Here is a 14,758-nt window from a genome sequence, read left to right on the forward strand (position 1 = left end):
AGCCCTGGGATGCACTTTCACCCATAATCATGTGTTGGGTGTTTATTTTCTGTTCTGAATGTGTTTAATATGTACCACCACAAAATTTAACATACACACGTTTTGTGTGCTTTAGTTTGAAATATTATAACAGTATCAGTAGGGGGGTACAAGAAAAAATAGGCAGATGGCATACATATTCTTAATAAGTGTTTTTTGCTTATACCCCACAGATATTTTGCTGTTTTATTTAGTATCAAATTTGGGCAAATAGTTTTGAGTAAAGGAAGAAATAGGGCAAACACTTTCTCTTGAGACTTATCTGAATAAAAAAGCTGAAATTATTTTAGATTTCATGTGCCTCTACCCTTTCTAGATGAAAAGGAGTTGAAATTTGAAACAAAGACTTTAATAGTAAGTATTTAAGAGGGAACATAATTTGCAGTATTCATTTTTATCCTATATGACTTCAATACCTTTATTCCTTCCACCCTTGGACTTAGAATAAACTTGCTTGTATCTCTAAATAACTGTTTGAGTTATGACATCCATTAACCTTCAGAAAACCCACTATCATCATTCTCCTTGAATTCTCCAAATTATTCTTTTTTAACATACAACTTACAAAGTATATAAATAAAAGAAGTGAAGTGTGCCTCTTCACAGCTTACAGAGCCTTGTCACGGTGTGTGCAAATGTTATAAACTATGCTGTAGTTGCTGATGCTTTTAAATATTCAGCTCTACTAATCTGTTTAAAGCATACATTCAAAATGTGTAGAGGGCAAAACGTATCTCCTGCAGACCTTGCCTAGAACAGGAAATCTCCCAGTCCAGCTAAACTGAAAAGCAATTATAATCCACTAGCACAATATCTTTTTCCCCCACGCTAAGTTTCAGGCTTTTGCTATCAGCTAGGTCAGTGCCTATATTGTGAAAGAATTAGTTACAAAAGCAGTTTTAATAGTCACTCTATATCCCTGCCCTTGATAGCAAAGCAAAGAAACTGTTTCTTCACAGGATTTCTAATACAGTTTCTTTGTGGACAGAGAAATATCTTGGACATGTTAAGACAGGAGAAGAAACAGAAGTGGATTTAGAATGTGAAACTCTATTCAGAATAGAAATGCTTCGAAGTACAAGCTTAGAGCCATCTCTAGCATTCTAGATACAATTTTTATTTTATTTCAATACAAAAACACACTCTTTGTGTTTATAGTGTATGCACATCCATTTCTATGCTACAAATATCTGAGTCAAACAGCATGCGAGTTACAGGAATAAGAGTCATTTACATAGAGTATCATTTTGGAGTTCAGAGTCAATTATTTAGGAAGACAAGATAAAGCCAGTGCTGTAAAGCCAGCAGTCAGTAGACTGCTTTGAAGTGCACACCATTACATTGATAGTTTGTCACAGACAATCAATAATCAAAAGTCGAGGTATATGAAGTAGTTTGGGAAACAGTACCTATCTTTAAACTAGCAGATCTATTCTGCTCTATAGAGACTGAGATTTTATTTAAAGAAAAGCACCATAAATGAAACACAGTTCGAGCTGTCAAACTTCAAAGCATCATGGTAAATATTCTATTCTATTCTATTCTATTCTATTCTATTCTATTCTATTCTAAAGTTGTTTTAGACAAAGAAGCTTGGAGGTTTTGTGAACGCTGCACACTAAAAGTCTTTATAAAGAATTTGCATTTTCTTTTTTTGCTCTCATAAAATTTGGAAGGAGACACCAGAATGTTAGCATCTCCCATGACAAGAATAAAGTCTTTCTGACTACAGGTATTTCCTAGATTGCAAAGGACAGAAGTAACAGGTGTTTTGAGTCAAGAAAATCACTGTGGCTCAATTTACTATGGTATCTTGACAAAGAATAAAGGGACTTTAGTTAATTCACTAAGTAGTATTTACTGTAGGAGGAACTACAGCTGAAAAGAGGGAATCAAAGACTTTAAGACAGTGATCATCTTAGTCTTTCTTTAGCTAAAACAGAATACTAATCCTCTATGAATGTGTGGGGGAAATATGCATTAAGAAGTCACTTTGTAGAGAGGTTAAAGCAATTGCAAAATATCAGTTTCAGGAATTGCTCAGAAAATTGTGCAAGAAATCCTCTATGCTGGTAAATCCAGTGGTGGCAAGATGACAGCTCAGGGATTGTATTTTTTTTTTTTAATGGAAAGCAGTTTTCTCTGCTAGGAAACTGCTCTAACCACAAAGAGAAAGATTTACTCTGAAAATATGAACTTGGTTCTGTTACATTACTAGTTTCATGACAGAGGGAGTATCTCTTAAAGCCCTGGCTGCTATCAAGAGATTAGAGAAACACCTGAGCTTTCATTTTAAAAATGAGTATACATTGATCTCTTCTACTTTCAAGGGAATTCAGAATAATGTTCAAGTTCAAAAATAAGAATGGAAGTTTAGAACTTACTATTTCAAACCTCATTAATTTAAAAATCAACCTGCTGGCTTCAAGAGGTCCAGGCTCAGGGTTTGGCAGTGTTAGGAAGACTGTATGCATCTACTCATAATAAACTCATGGGCAGTCAGGAAGATGTTTCAGCACATTAAAATGTAGATCAGATCGGGGCAGTGAAATCGGGACAATTTCATTAGGACAAGGAAGTGTTTCTCTGTGTCAAAAATGAGGACTTTAGTAACTTCTCTTCCACACACAGTGATCCAGCCAATGGCTCCTCTGTCCCATGTAATAGTTTTTTATTAAAGGGTCAGGCAAGAGAGTCAGATTTCAAACTTCAAGAAAGGGAAGAAAAAGACTATTAAATATCATGACAAAAATCTGAAGTTAGTTTAGTGGAAACATGGTTTTATTACACCAAGAATACTAGAAGAAGGAACTTCCTTAGGACATGTCCGTGTAGAGATGTAGATTCAAACTCATTGCAAAACAGCAGGTAGAGCACAAATGTGATTTATACAGCTTTCAGCTCTGATCTCCCTCTGCTACAGCAGTTTAAAACGGTATTATGTCAAACAATCAAAGTTCCTTATGTTTACAAATGGGATGAGTTGATATGAGGAAAAGCAATAATATTCTGTGTCTTGGCCTTCCTGTGGCTTACTTATGAATAGAGGATGCAAATGTGGTTGATGAACTACGCAGAGAGAATTTATACTCATTAGCAAAATGTAAAGGTGAGATGAAGGCAATTAAGCAGAGATTTAGCCTCAGTCTTGTCCTGTGCAAAATTCCATAAATTATCTGTATGATGGAACAGAGGATATACTTCTTTATATTAAGTCAGCATAAAAATTGAAAGGATTAGAGTGGATACAAGTATTCTTGGCAGAGAAGACAATTGGCCCAGGAAAACAAACAAACAAATAAACAACAACAAAGCACAGAAAAATAGGAACAAATGCAAAACATTTGACAAGGAAAAAACTAAGGACTTTTTAAGTACTTAATGAGAAGCAATCTAAAGTCTAGTCATAAAAGACGAGTCAATAAACATGCCAATCTGGCAAAAGGTTATATGGCAGGAATTAAGCCTACAAGACACATGACATAGTTCTATGCAGCATTGGCAGTATGCCAGCAACTGTATTGCTGAACATCCAACCTGTAGAAAAAGCAGGACCCCTTGAAAAGTTTCTGGAGGAGAGCAATGAGAATGATCTGAGGTCTCTAATAAGGTTGTTCTAGAAGGAGAGAACAGAGAGTGTGAACAGTGTGGTTTGAACAAGGGAACAGAGGAGAAGGAGACACAAAACCAGGGTTTAAGAATGTAAAAGACTGATGCAAAGATTAAAAAAAAACCCAAACCTGAGTTGCATGTCCCCTTCTGAATGAGGTAAGGATAACAGCTGCTGCCATGATTTATATGGTCCATATCCCTGAAGTCACACTTTTTCAAGACAGTGTTTTTTTATCTCCCAAGGTGTTCTTGTGCTCCTACTAGCAAGTTGATCAGGGAGGAATGTAATGAAAATGGCAAGTATCCATTCAGATGGAACTTTGCAAAAAAAAGAAAGGAAAAAGGAAAAGCTTTAACATTAAAGAAAATAGACAAAAGTCTTCACAAAATTTTATGAGAATAATTAATAACTTTCGTCTCTCAAAACCTCAGTTTTCCAACAAATTTGCAATTTGCCAAATATATTTTATTCAACAGGTCTCAATTTCTTTTACTCTAAAAAACAGTTTTGGTAATTTTGATATGGTATGCTTCAGTAATGACTGGTATACACAATCCGATAAATGATGAAGAAAAAACCTACATCTAAGCCTGTAACACCATTTTTCTCCATGTTTTCTGTATCTTAAAGTGAAATAGTGGCAAGAGGATTCATTTCTATTGTGACATGCTTCTCTATATAATAGTGATATGAAGGGAAATGGTATAGCACTCACAGTCATTTCAAAGTCCAGAGTATTTATAATCAAGTATTTCTCATTGTTATACTATAAATAACCTGTCACACTGATTCTATGATGTACTTTTTAAATGTTTGAATATTTGCAAATCTGAATCATATGTATCACATAATTAAAATCATTCAGTCCTATCCAGTAAGCAATTGAAGAAAATTTGTTTCAATTCTCTTTCCAGTCTCTTCCCCTAACAAGTATGTTAAGTGGGCTTTGACTCATGGTTTCTTTCTGGTTGATTTAAATGAAGGCCTTTTAATGATCAAAAGCTAGAAATAGATTTAAACTAGCAGTTACATATTCTATTCATTATGCCATAATAAATTATACTGCTTTATATATACTCCAAAATAATTCAAGGAGTAATTTGTCACCTGTAGAGACATTGCAGAAGGGAAAACTGCTTAGTGTGGAAGACACTGCTTACAAAAAAACTTCTGAATTTTACATGGATTTTCATTCATGTGAGCTGAAAGATACCTTCTCCTTGGGCAAGAAGTATGTTTCCTGTTCAGTCCTCTGATTTTGTTTGAACCATATGGGTGTAGACATTCACATGGATGTAGTAGTAAATGGAAGAGAGACGTGAGCAAGGACTGGTGTGCCAAGGTTCAGATACGCCAAACTTCTCTGACGAGTACACACAGCCGAATGCTACTATAGATGGTGGCTGGTGAGGGAAGATTATCATCTTCTCATATGATGCTCACTTTCAGATAATTATACAATGTATAAAGATTAAGGACTGCATTTGAAAATCAAACAAGTCACCTTACTGTATGCTATATTCAGGAATCGTGCAATAGTCTGGATTACTTTTTCTTACTTGCAGTAAAATAAAGAAGTAATATCTTTCTAAAAGTGGAACTTCTTCCTGAAATGTCTGTGTCTGAACACCATATGGGACAAAGAGGGCCCACAGTCAGAGCTCTTCACCTGTGGGAAAGTGGCAGAACTAAATATTTGTGTGTTCAGAGTGGAATAACCTCGAGAGAAAACAAGAGAAAAATCCTGAAGTAACCTATGCCCAGCAGTCTGAGATCTCCTTGCACTTACAAGAGGTGTACGTTTATACCCTACTCTTCAAATCAATCTTGAAAGAGATAATTAAGTGGCATTCTTCAAACACTGGAAAAATACAAAAGAAAAGCGTATACCAAGAATTTTCTTCTTTTTTCCCCTAAATGTTAATTATACTTCATAAAAGCTTTCTTGAGCTTTATAAGTGAGCTAACCAGAGAATAGGCAATTTATGAATCCCACTAGATTTTGAGTAAATACGTGTCAGGCTGGCAGGTGAAAAGAACTAGGCAGCAATGGAACAGAAATCCTAGGACTTACCGATTTCCTGCTTACTCAGTTAAGTGAAATTTTTGTGAGTGCTCTGGCAGTCAACACCAGGGTCCTCCAAATACTGTGGTGAATTCCTCTGGCTGTAACCAGTGAATGTAACCCAGGTGCCTTGATCAGAATGTGCAAGCATCCCATGATTGAATGTGGAAAAGAAACTGGGCTTCCTCAGCCCATCTTAAATATTTTGTTGTCCTGCTTTGGTTGACGTTAGAAGCTGTGGTACTAGGAAAGTGAGTTAAATGGTAAATTCCACCATGCTCTCATTCCTTGTATAATCACCTTGCCAGCTCAGGGGGGATGAGATGCTTTGGCTGATGCTCACAGAACGGTATAATTTCAATGCCAGGGGCAAGGCTGCTTCTCAGTTAGCAATAAATCTCTGCCTTTGGAACCGAAAGCAATTTGTCTGTTTTTGAGGGGAGTGATGAGGGAGAGCATGATTTTAGTATACTATTATTTTACTAATTCAAATTAGTTTATGGTCACTATATGGGACAAATATACAAGGAAGATAGTAGTGGTAGTAAAAGTTTGAGGCCAAGGGTTTTGAGTGGCTTATTTAATATATTTTGTTGTTTTTGTGGGGTTTTTTTTGTACTTAAGCCACTACCCACAAACACAGCTGATAACGAACAACACAGCTACTACTTCATGTGTGTATTCATAACTTGGCTTGATATACACTTGGATTCATTTTTTACCTGTACTTGTACATTTTGTAGTACACCTGTGGTCTGTTTAACAGCTACAGTTGAAAATGTGTTTGTCCTATCATTTACAAGTTTTATTTTAATGCAGTTTATTTATTCAATAGTATATTTAAAATTCAGACTTCTCATCTAGGAATGATTCTTCGGATTTTAATTGTTGTATATTGGTGTAATTAAGGTAATTGATTCATAGAATATTCAGATAAGCAAAGTTCCTTAATAAAAAAGTTCCCATTTAAAGGAAACAGAAAGTTTGAGACAGTGAATATGAGAGAATATAGCTGTATTATCACAATGTTATGAAATATGTTTGTTTAGATGATTAAATTTTAGATCTTGATAAATAATTTTTCAACGTTATTTCCTCTTAATGAAATATTCATTAAACACTGCTTGCATTTGTCTCTTTCCATACATGAATACAGACAAAAGAAAGGACAGAAATGAGAACAGCATATATGTACCAAAATAATACAAGGGAAACCAGTTCTTTCTTGCAGGAACCCACACAGTCACTATGGTGCTTCCTGACAGAGTAAAGCAGCAGGAGACAGCTAATGAGGCAAGTCATCCGTTATCATTGCAGTGCTTAGCCTGATTTACTTATCTGAATCAAAATGACAGATTCAGGAGGAAGGCTCCTGGGAACTTGACTGAAAATGTTATGTTGATGTTACCATGCATTGATCAGTTTAGTGGAGTGCCTCTTTGTCTCCATGCTAACAACAAAAGGAAACAAGAAAGCAGGTGTTAAGGGGCATGCTTTTGGAAAACTGATATTGGGGAATATATTTTCTTTATAAACAGGTTTCTTTAAACACTGAAATAAGCTTCATGCCTAGGAAGACTCATGGCTCTTCAAAGTATGGGAGGTTTTATAATGTAATTTTATCTTGTCAGGAACAATTTTCCTCTTTCCTTTTAGGATTACTTAGAAGTTTATCTTCAGCAGCTACAATCCATATCACTGGTTGCTTATTAACTTTATTCTAACAAGAAGAGGAAGAAATATAATTTAACCATTTCAAAACCATGAAAATGCTACTCAGTAATTAAAAAATGTGTGGTTATATTTTTGTAGAATAAGCATTTTATTAGATGGGCAAAGTTAATCTTCATATCATTAAACATTTTTAGGAAAGATGCAATCTTGGAGAGACAAAGTAGATATTGCCTGAAAACTGTAGGAGCAAATGGTGACTAATTTTGATTATGAGTTGAAAGCAGAGCTACATATTTTTGAGTGAGAGGTCTAGACTGGGCTTTCTTGCAAAATGAGTAAATGACCATTAGAAGGAAAAAAGAGAAGAAAAAACCCAGATCTTGAGAAGAAAATTGACTTGATCAAAAATACAGCAGTTCATTGGTGAAGCTTTCAATATTTGATATTAGTCTGGAAAACCCACTACAAAATAAAGAGTCAATTTTAGCTCATTTAACTGTGAAGAATACTGACATCGAGTCACAAAGGTTGGAAATTTTTTCAGCATGAATAAACCTCTTCCCAAACTGGTGAAGAGTTCTGAGTTCAATATCTAAAACTTCACTTTCAGAGGAAATTTTACTGGCTTGTAGTGTTCAGCTGGGACTTATCAGCTGTTCTAGAAATAGATTTTAAGGTTTTTGCTGTTTTCCAGGAACTATACCCACTCACTTATCTCTGAGACCACAAGTGCTGCAGGCTAAAAGAAGTTCTCTCAGAAAAAATGAAATATCAATGTGTTCTGAAAAGGATATCTATACCCATTCCACCCTGTTCCTGAACCTCTGGAAATTCGTGGTTTTAATGAAACCTGGGTGAAACCCAGAATTCATATTCCAGGGAAAAATTTTCATAATACGACAAATTCTGAAATGGAATGGAAAAAATATGCCCTGGACCATTGCTGGTTGGGAAACCCAAGCTTTTGCTTTGGGAGTGGTCAAGGCGGTGTCTTTGGTAGAATCAGAGGGGTTGCTGGTCTCCAAAGGATCCATTAGCCCCATTCTACAGCTAGTCAAGAGAAGTTGGAACCTGAAAATTCAGTACACCAGACAATCAGAAATCGCAAAGCAGGAAGACTATATGGTAATTTTCCTCTTTATATCTGAAACAAGAATTTATAATAATATCAACAGCAATGACCACAAAACTTAAGCAACTACAACCAAAAAGCACAGACAGTGTGACATATGGCAGGGGTATTTAAATAAATACAGTACTGAACACCTCTAAACAGGTATACAGCGAGAAATGAGTTTGGAGAAGGTAAGACTCTTGTCTCAAATTTAGAAGACTTGAGATTGCTAGGTCAACATGCAAACTTTCATGCAGCTCGCTTTCCTGTTGGAAGGAAAAGACGCTTTATGTTTAATCTTGCTCTATGCAAAGTGAAAGCTCTTACAGTCCCACATCTTATAGCTTTTATTCCTCCTATCAGCAGAGTACGCACTTTCTTCTGCAACATATTGTGACCACAGTAGACGGTCAGCATGCTGAAATTTGTGTGAGGATGCTTCCAAGAGTGGATTTTTGAATGAAAAGTTTTGTTTTAAAATTTTAAAGAGATCATCATTTTATTTTACAGCCCCTGTAGGATGACTTAACATAGTGTTCCTATTTTAGAAATATGGGAGATTGTGGAGGAAGGTAGAAAATATGGGCTTCATTTCCACTTGCTTTATAGGTTTTCTTGTGTGACTTTGGACAAATCGTGTAGTTTCTTTGTGCCTCTGCTCTCCATCTGTTTCATAGTCTTCCTATTCCTCATCCTCTGTCTGTCCTTAAAACTTAGACTTTATACTGTCTCAGTTTATAGCAATCTAATCTGATCAGACTATTTAAAATACTTCATATGCCTCATGATATGGACATACACTGCTTTGTATGGAAGCTCATAACTATTGTTCTTGTATGACAGCAAACTAACATAGACTAATCTTATACCTGGACAAAAAAGAAAAAAAAATTAAAAAGACAAAAAAAGAGATTCATTTCTACACAACTCAAGGTCTTTTCAGAGCTCCAGCTTTATCTTCAAAGTCACTGAAGTAGATCAACAGCATTTCCCAGAACTCAAGTGAACTGACCTTTCCAGGAATCTGGATTTCTCCTCTCTACCAGGAATCACAAAAAAAGCCCAAAGACTTTAAATATTCTTCTACTGAACAAAACAAATAGGCTAATTTCACCTATGGTATTTATGACTGACTGTCCCATAGGCTCAACTGAAAAATATGTGCAGAAAGAGATAATGCTGTCTTGGTATGTCATATTCATATCAGTTTTTTGTTCCACTCATAACTCAAGTACGGGTCCAGTGCAGACCTTGTAGCAAGCTAACCTTGATTCATTTTCCTACATTTCTTACAGTTTGTTAGGTCCTGCCACTATTGTTTGGGGAAGCTGTAAGGCTATTATGATACTTTAAAAACATAGTATTTTTACAAATATGTAGCAATAAAACCAACATGAATTTATTTCTTAATTTTCATTAAACATCCTCATCCTTCCTCAGAGCACATTATGTATTTTCATCAGTACTGCTACTCGAATACTCTGTCACAAATTTGGAAAAGCTGGTTTTGTGAGTAAGCAAAGAAAACTGTTGTTTCCATCCTGGACTACCGGGAACCTTGCCCACATTGACTGCTCTAGTAGGCATCTCTAACAGACATCGTTAAAAAAAATGCAGGAAAGAAGTATCTCAAAGAACTCTTCAGAACCTGGGTTAGATTATAGAGGCTAAATAGTCACCATTGTAAGGTAATATTCAACAGTTAAGGATTGAAGACGAAATACAGTCGTAAGAACTTTTCTGTGGTTTCCCCAACTTTACGGATGGGTATTTGTTATTTCACCCTTAAATTAGTCTAATAATAGAACCGTGTCCAAGTAACCTTGTATCCTTTAGAAGCACCACTCTTTTGGGCACAACCAATACAATATAAAGGAGTGGCTCGAAAACTGTTATGATATCTTCCACTCAAGCAGAATGCATGTACCATAACAGTTTGCCAAGCAATTCACTATGAACTACATGCAACCAGAGGGAAGTAAAATAAGTTTTAATCTGTGTGAGACACTTCAATTAACATAATAAATCTCTTTACCAAGCACCTAAATGACAGAGACAGAGCTGGGTATCTGAGAATCACCATGCTCCTAATGGAGGGGCATTATGCATAATGCTCCAAGGGAACATGTAGTACAGTTAATGTTTGCATAAATGGAAAAGACAAAAGCTAAAAATTCATAGAAACCTGAGGAGTCTGACCATGAAAAAAGGGTTCAAGATGGTGGTCAAGGCTTCTGGATTGGAGAAGACTTTTTTCCATGAAAGAAGGAGCTTATCTTAATTTGCTTAAATCCTCTTGTACTCAAGAGAATAGGGTGCTGTGTTGGGTTTTTTTAAAGCAAAAATTACAATAAGGAAATACCTGGCTCCATCATTATCTACTCTACCTAATTAAATCCATCTACATGACTAAACTTTGACTGATGGCTGGATCAAATGGCATGATTAATGTACCTCTCATTCTGTGATGTGAAAACAGGTTTCCAGAGATACAATAACCTGCCTGAGGATGGCACAGCAAAAAATAAATTTGAATGTCTGAGTGGTGATCCAGTACTATTTCCACTGGATTATGCTTTTGTTCATAGTAAGACACTACTTTTTGATAGAAAAATCTCTGTAACAGGATACTCAAGAAAAATAACAGATTATGCAAGAATTATTTTGTCCACTTACCAGATTAAAAAAACACATTTGTGTTTATAAAGGGAGGAGTGCTATTTTTGATGAGCTAAAGAGGATTTAACTACTTTTTTAGTTGGGTTATCTCTGGAATTAGTAATGCAGTCTACTGATTAATCAGTCTTGTGTGAGCTGATTAAAGCTTATTTTAATAGTTTAAGACATTGTAAATGTCACGGATGGGATGGAGACCTGTCATATGGACAGTTTCTTACCAGATGGAAGAAGAGTAGAAATACATTACATGATTATATAGGGTTGTAGAGTTAGTTATATTTCAGATTTTTGAACTAAACAACAAATGAGATACATAGAGCAAATTATCACCATTAGTTGCAGATACACTGAGGAGAGCGAAGGTGATAACACAGGTTTACTTCCTGTCTTGGTAAGACATTTCACTATGTGTTATGCCATTGCTAATGCCAGTCTATCAATCCTTCTATACTCTGATGGAACAGTACCTAAACCTTTGACTAAAGAATTATAGAAATACCGCTAAGGAATTTCAGTAATGATGTAAATTCTACATTAAGTGGGCTGAGGGCATAATAAGCAGCGTGAGAAACATGGTGCATGAAGAAAGCAAAGCTGATGTAACAGGAATTCTGACGAAACACAAAATTCGAGACTGCACACGTTAAAACTACTTGTGGCCTAGTTTTTACATGCTTAATTTCTTCTTTTCATTACTTTTCTTGCTATGTTATTCTTTTTCTTCTGAGTTCTCACAGAAGTTACGCAAATATAGTGACCTAAACTCTGTTAAGCAACAAGTCTAATCCCATTTACAGTAATATTACAAAGGAAAATGGTCTCTTCAAGGGTGAAAGTGAAATCAGAATGTTGTCCTTGTAACCAGTTTTGTTGTTCCCAGATAAAAGATGTATTTACATTTAATAACTTGCATTGAAATTAGGAATCATATACACATGCTAGGCTTCCTGTTACTTTCAAAAATGAAAGACAGAACCGTTTGAGTATTATCAAAGGATAATTCTGCTGTAAACCAATCCCAGAGAAAAGCTGAATCTAAAATGAATTGTATCAAAGCAAGTACTTTATTTTATAAATCCTGAAAGTACATAACCACTTACTTTTTTTCTCCCCACTGGGGAAAAAACATTTAACTATATCCCATCCTCGTTTAAAGATATTTCCAGATTGTTTGCTAAATTGATTGATATTGCATTCCACTTGTCTCTGTTGCTGAGTCAGCAGTTTATTGACTATTCCAGCCACCTGCAATGCAAAGACAGTTTGGCTTATGTTGCTTAGTACGTAGTAGTCAAATTCGGTTTAGGAACTCTTGTTTTCATATTAGGCAGTACTATATATTAAAAATGTCCTGAAAATAATCAGTCTCTTTCTAGGAATTTCTATGTAATATGGATTAAATACAAATATTTATATAGAAAAGCACACTGGATTAATGACAGCTGAAAAGTGAAAGACATTTTTTCTTCAAGAAGAAGTATGGGAAATAATTCTTAGCACAGGCAATTGCAGACTGTGTTCTGTTTGCATTACATGCTCTCCTTGAAACATGGGAGTTCAGAGACTCCAGAAACACTCTGTAATGGTCTTACAGAGCAAATCACAAGAACTTCTCTTCTCTGTTTCTCTGTGATTTTATGTAGTTCAGATGTGTCTATGGCAGTAGAACAGAGGGCAGACTTTCAAATTGCACTTATGGTTAGCTAGTACAAAACAGGAAAGAGGACCAGATTCCAGAAGTGAAAAGATTTTCAGTGTCTTGTGCAAAACAGCCTGCACAACAAAAGCATCAGGCCATTGTCCTTCTTCTTTGTGGTTAAAAAAAAATTAATAATTAGGACACTTTCATCTTTGGTAACTTTTCATTCTTATTTCCAAATAGTACAGCCAATGTCCTGTACAGCAATTTGATTCTTCATATTGCAGGAATTGTTTTTCTTCCTGGTTTTCTTCATATTCTTACACTAAATTTACAGAATTCACTCATTCCCTGATAACTAATGAAATATAAATGAAGTCCTAGAAACAGAAGACTACATAAGGCCTTGCAATCGTCAAGCAGAAGCAGTTCAGAAAATCTGTTGGTTCATGATACAGCCCTCAAAAGGAAAGTGTCCTGTCTATGAAAATAGCCAATTTACTTCAAGGTATATCAAGTCAAATTTGGCTGTGTTTCCAAATGCACAGATTATTTATATATGGTCACCTCTGTATCATTTTCTTTGAGTTCATCCTTTCGGTGTTGTTTCAGTTTGTGTCCAGGACTGCAGTTCAAGGTAGGAATGGGTGATCTGGTGAGCAGGTAGTGGAGGAAATATGGAGATCTTTTGCCTATTTTATTTTATTTTATTTTATTTTATTTTATTTTATTTTATTTTATTTTATTTTATTTTATTTTATTTTATTTTCCTAAAAAGTCTACAACAGCTTCAGAAATATCTGAATCATCTGTGAATTTAATGAAACTTCAGCCAGTACTTTTAACAAAAGGAAGCTGCAAAAAAATTCAAAGAAGTTATCATTTTATGCTGTATGCTTTCTACGCAACCGATGTTTCTTCTTTCTGACTCAGAACTGTCAGCAGTTATTTTGTAAGGATTCTAAGCTCTCAAATTTTGGTTTTTTGCTTTAAAAAAATGAGAGGACAACACAAACAATGCATATTTTTTCCTCTGAGGATAATTTTTTTTTTAAGTTAATGCAGCTTATATTTTTCAAGTTTTTTTCTGGTTCTGTCAACAAACTGAGAACTTCATCCACTGTTTGCACAGTTTTGGATTCACATGAGCCTGTAATCCTTGGAATGTGTTTGTTTCTTTTTTGTGTACTAATACAGTGATAAAGATTCAGCAGTGCCAGAATATTCACTGATGACAATTTGTGTGACCTCATAGTTTTCAAATAAATTTGGCATTTTTTAACATCTCTAACTGAGGGTAGTGTATGTCCTGCAGATCTTTGTTACCCTAATGTAAGAGAAGGCAAGAACATATTTTGTCTCCAAACACAATCAGCACAAATACAAATAACAATTACAAAAAGAAATATTTTTTTTGTAAATCAAAAAATTAAAGTCTAAAACCATGAGAACTTAAACCATTTTAAAGTCATTTTACACACTGTCTTTTCTACATATCTTCACTCCTTCCTTTTAGCCAAAGGCAAAGAAGGAAAAGGGCATGAGTAAACAGCCTGAATCTGTTTTGTAAGAGATCATGTCAGTTGCTATTAACTGTTATATTATATTTCATTGGGCTGGTTCAAGGCAAACACGCCAAAATAGTTTTTTTTCTTATTTGAGTTTCTTATATTTGAAAGAAGATTCAGTTAAAACATTTCAGCTGACTTCAGCAATTTTAAAAGCATTTTATTATAATTATTCACCATTTTATGCAATATATTTAGAAAGTGGAAAGCTTTTGAGAGGAACATATGGATGCAATACCTTGGGGGGTGGAAGTGCCTGTACGGTGGTATAAAAATGTCATGCCTGTAAGAACTAACATGAAGAACATGAGCTCTTTCTAACTTCACCTAGTAAGCATAAGAAGATGATTAAGAATTAAATCAACAA

Source organism: Opisthocomus hoazin, chromosome 2, assembly GCF_030867145.1.
Source record: "Opisthocomus hoazin isolate bOpiHoa1 chromosome 2, bOpiHoa1.hap1, whole genome shotgun sequence".
NCBI lineage: Eukaryota > Metazoa > Chordata > Aves > Opisthocomiformes > Opisthocomidae > Opisthocomus > Opisthocomus hoazin.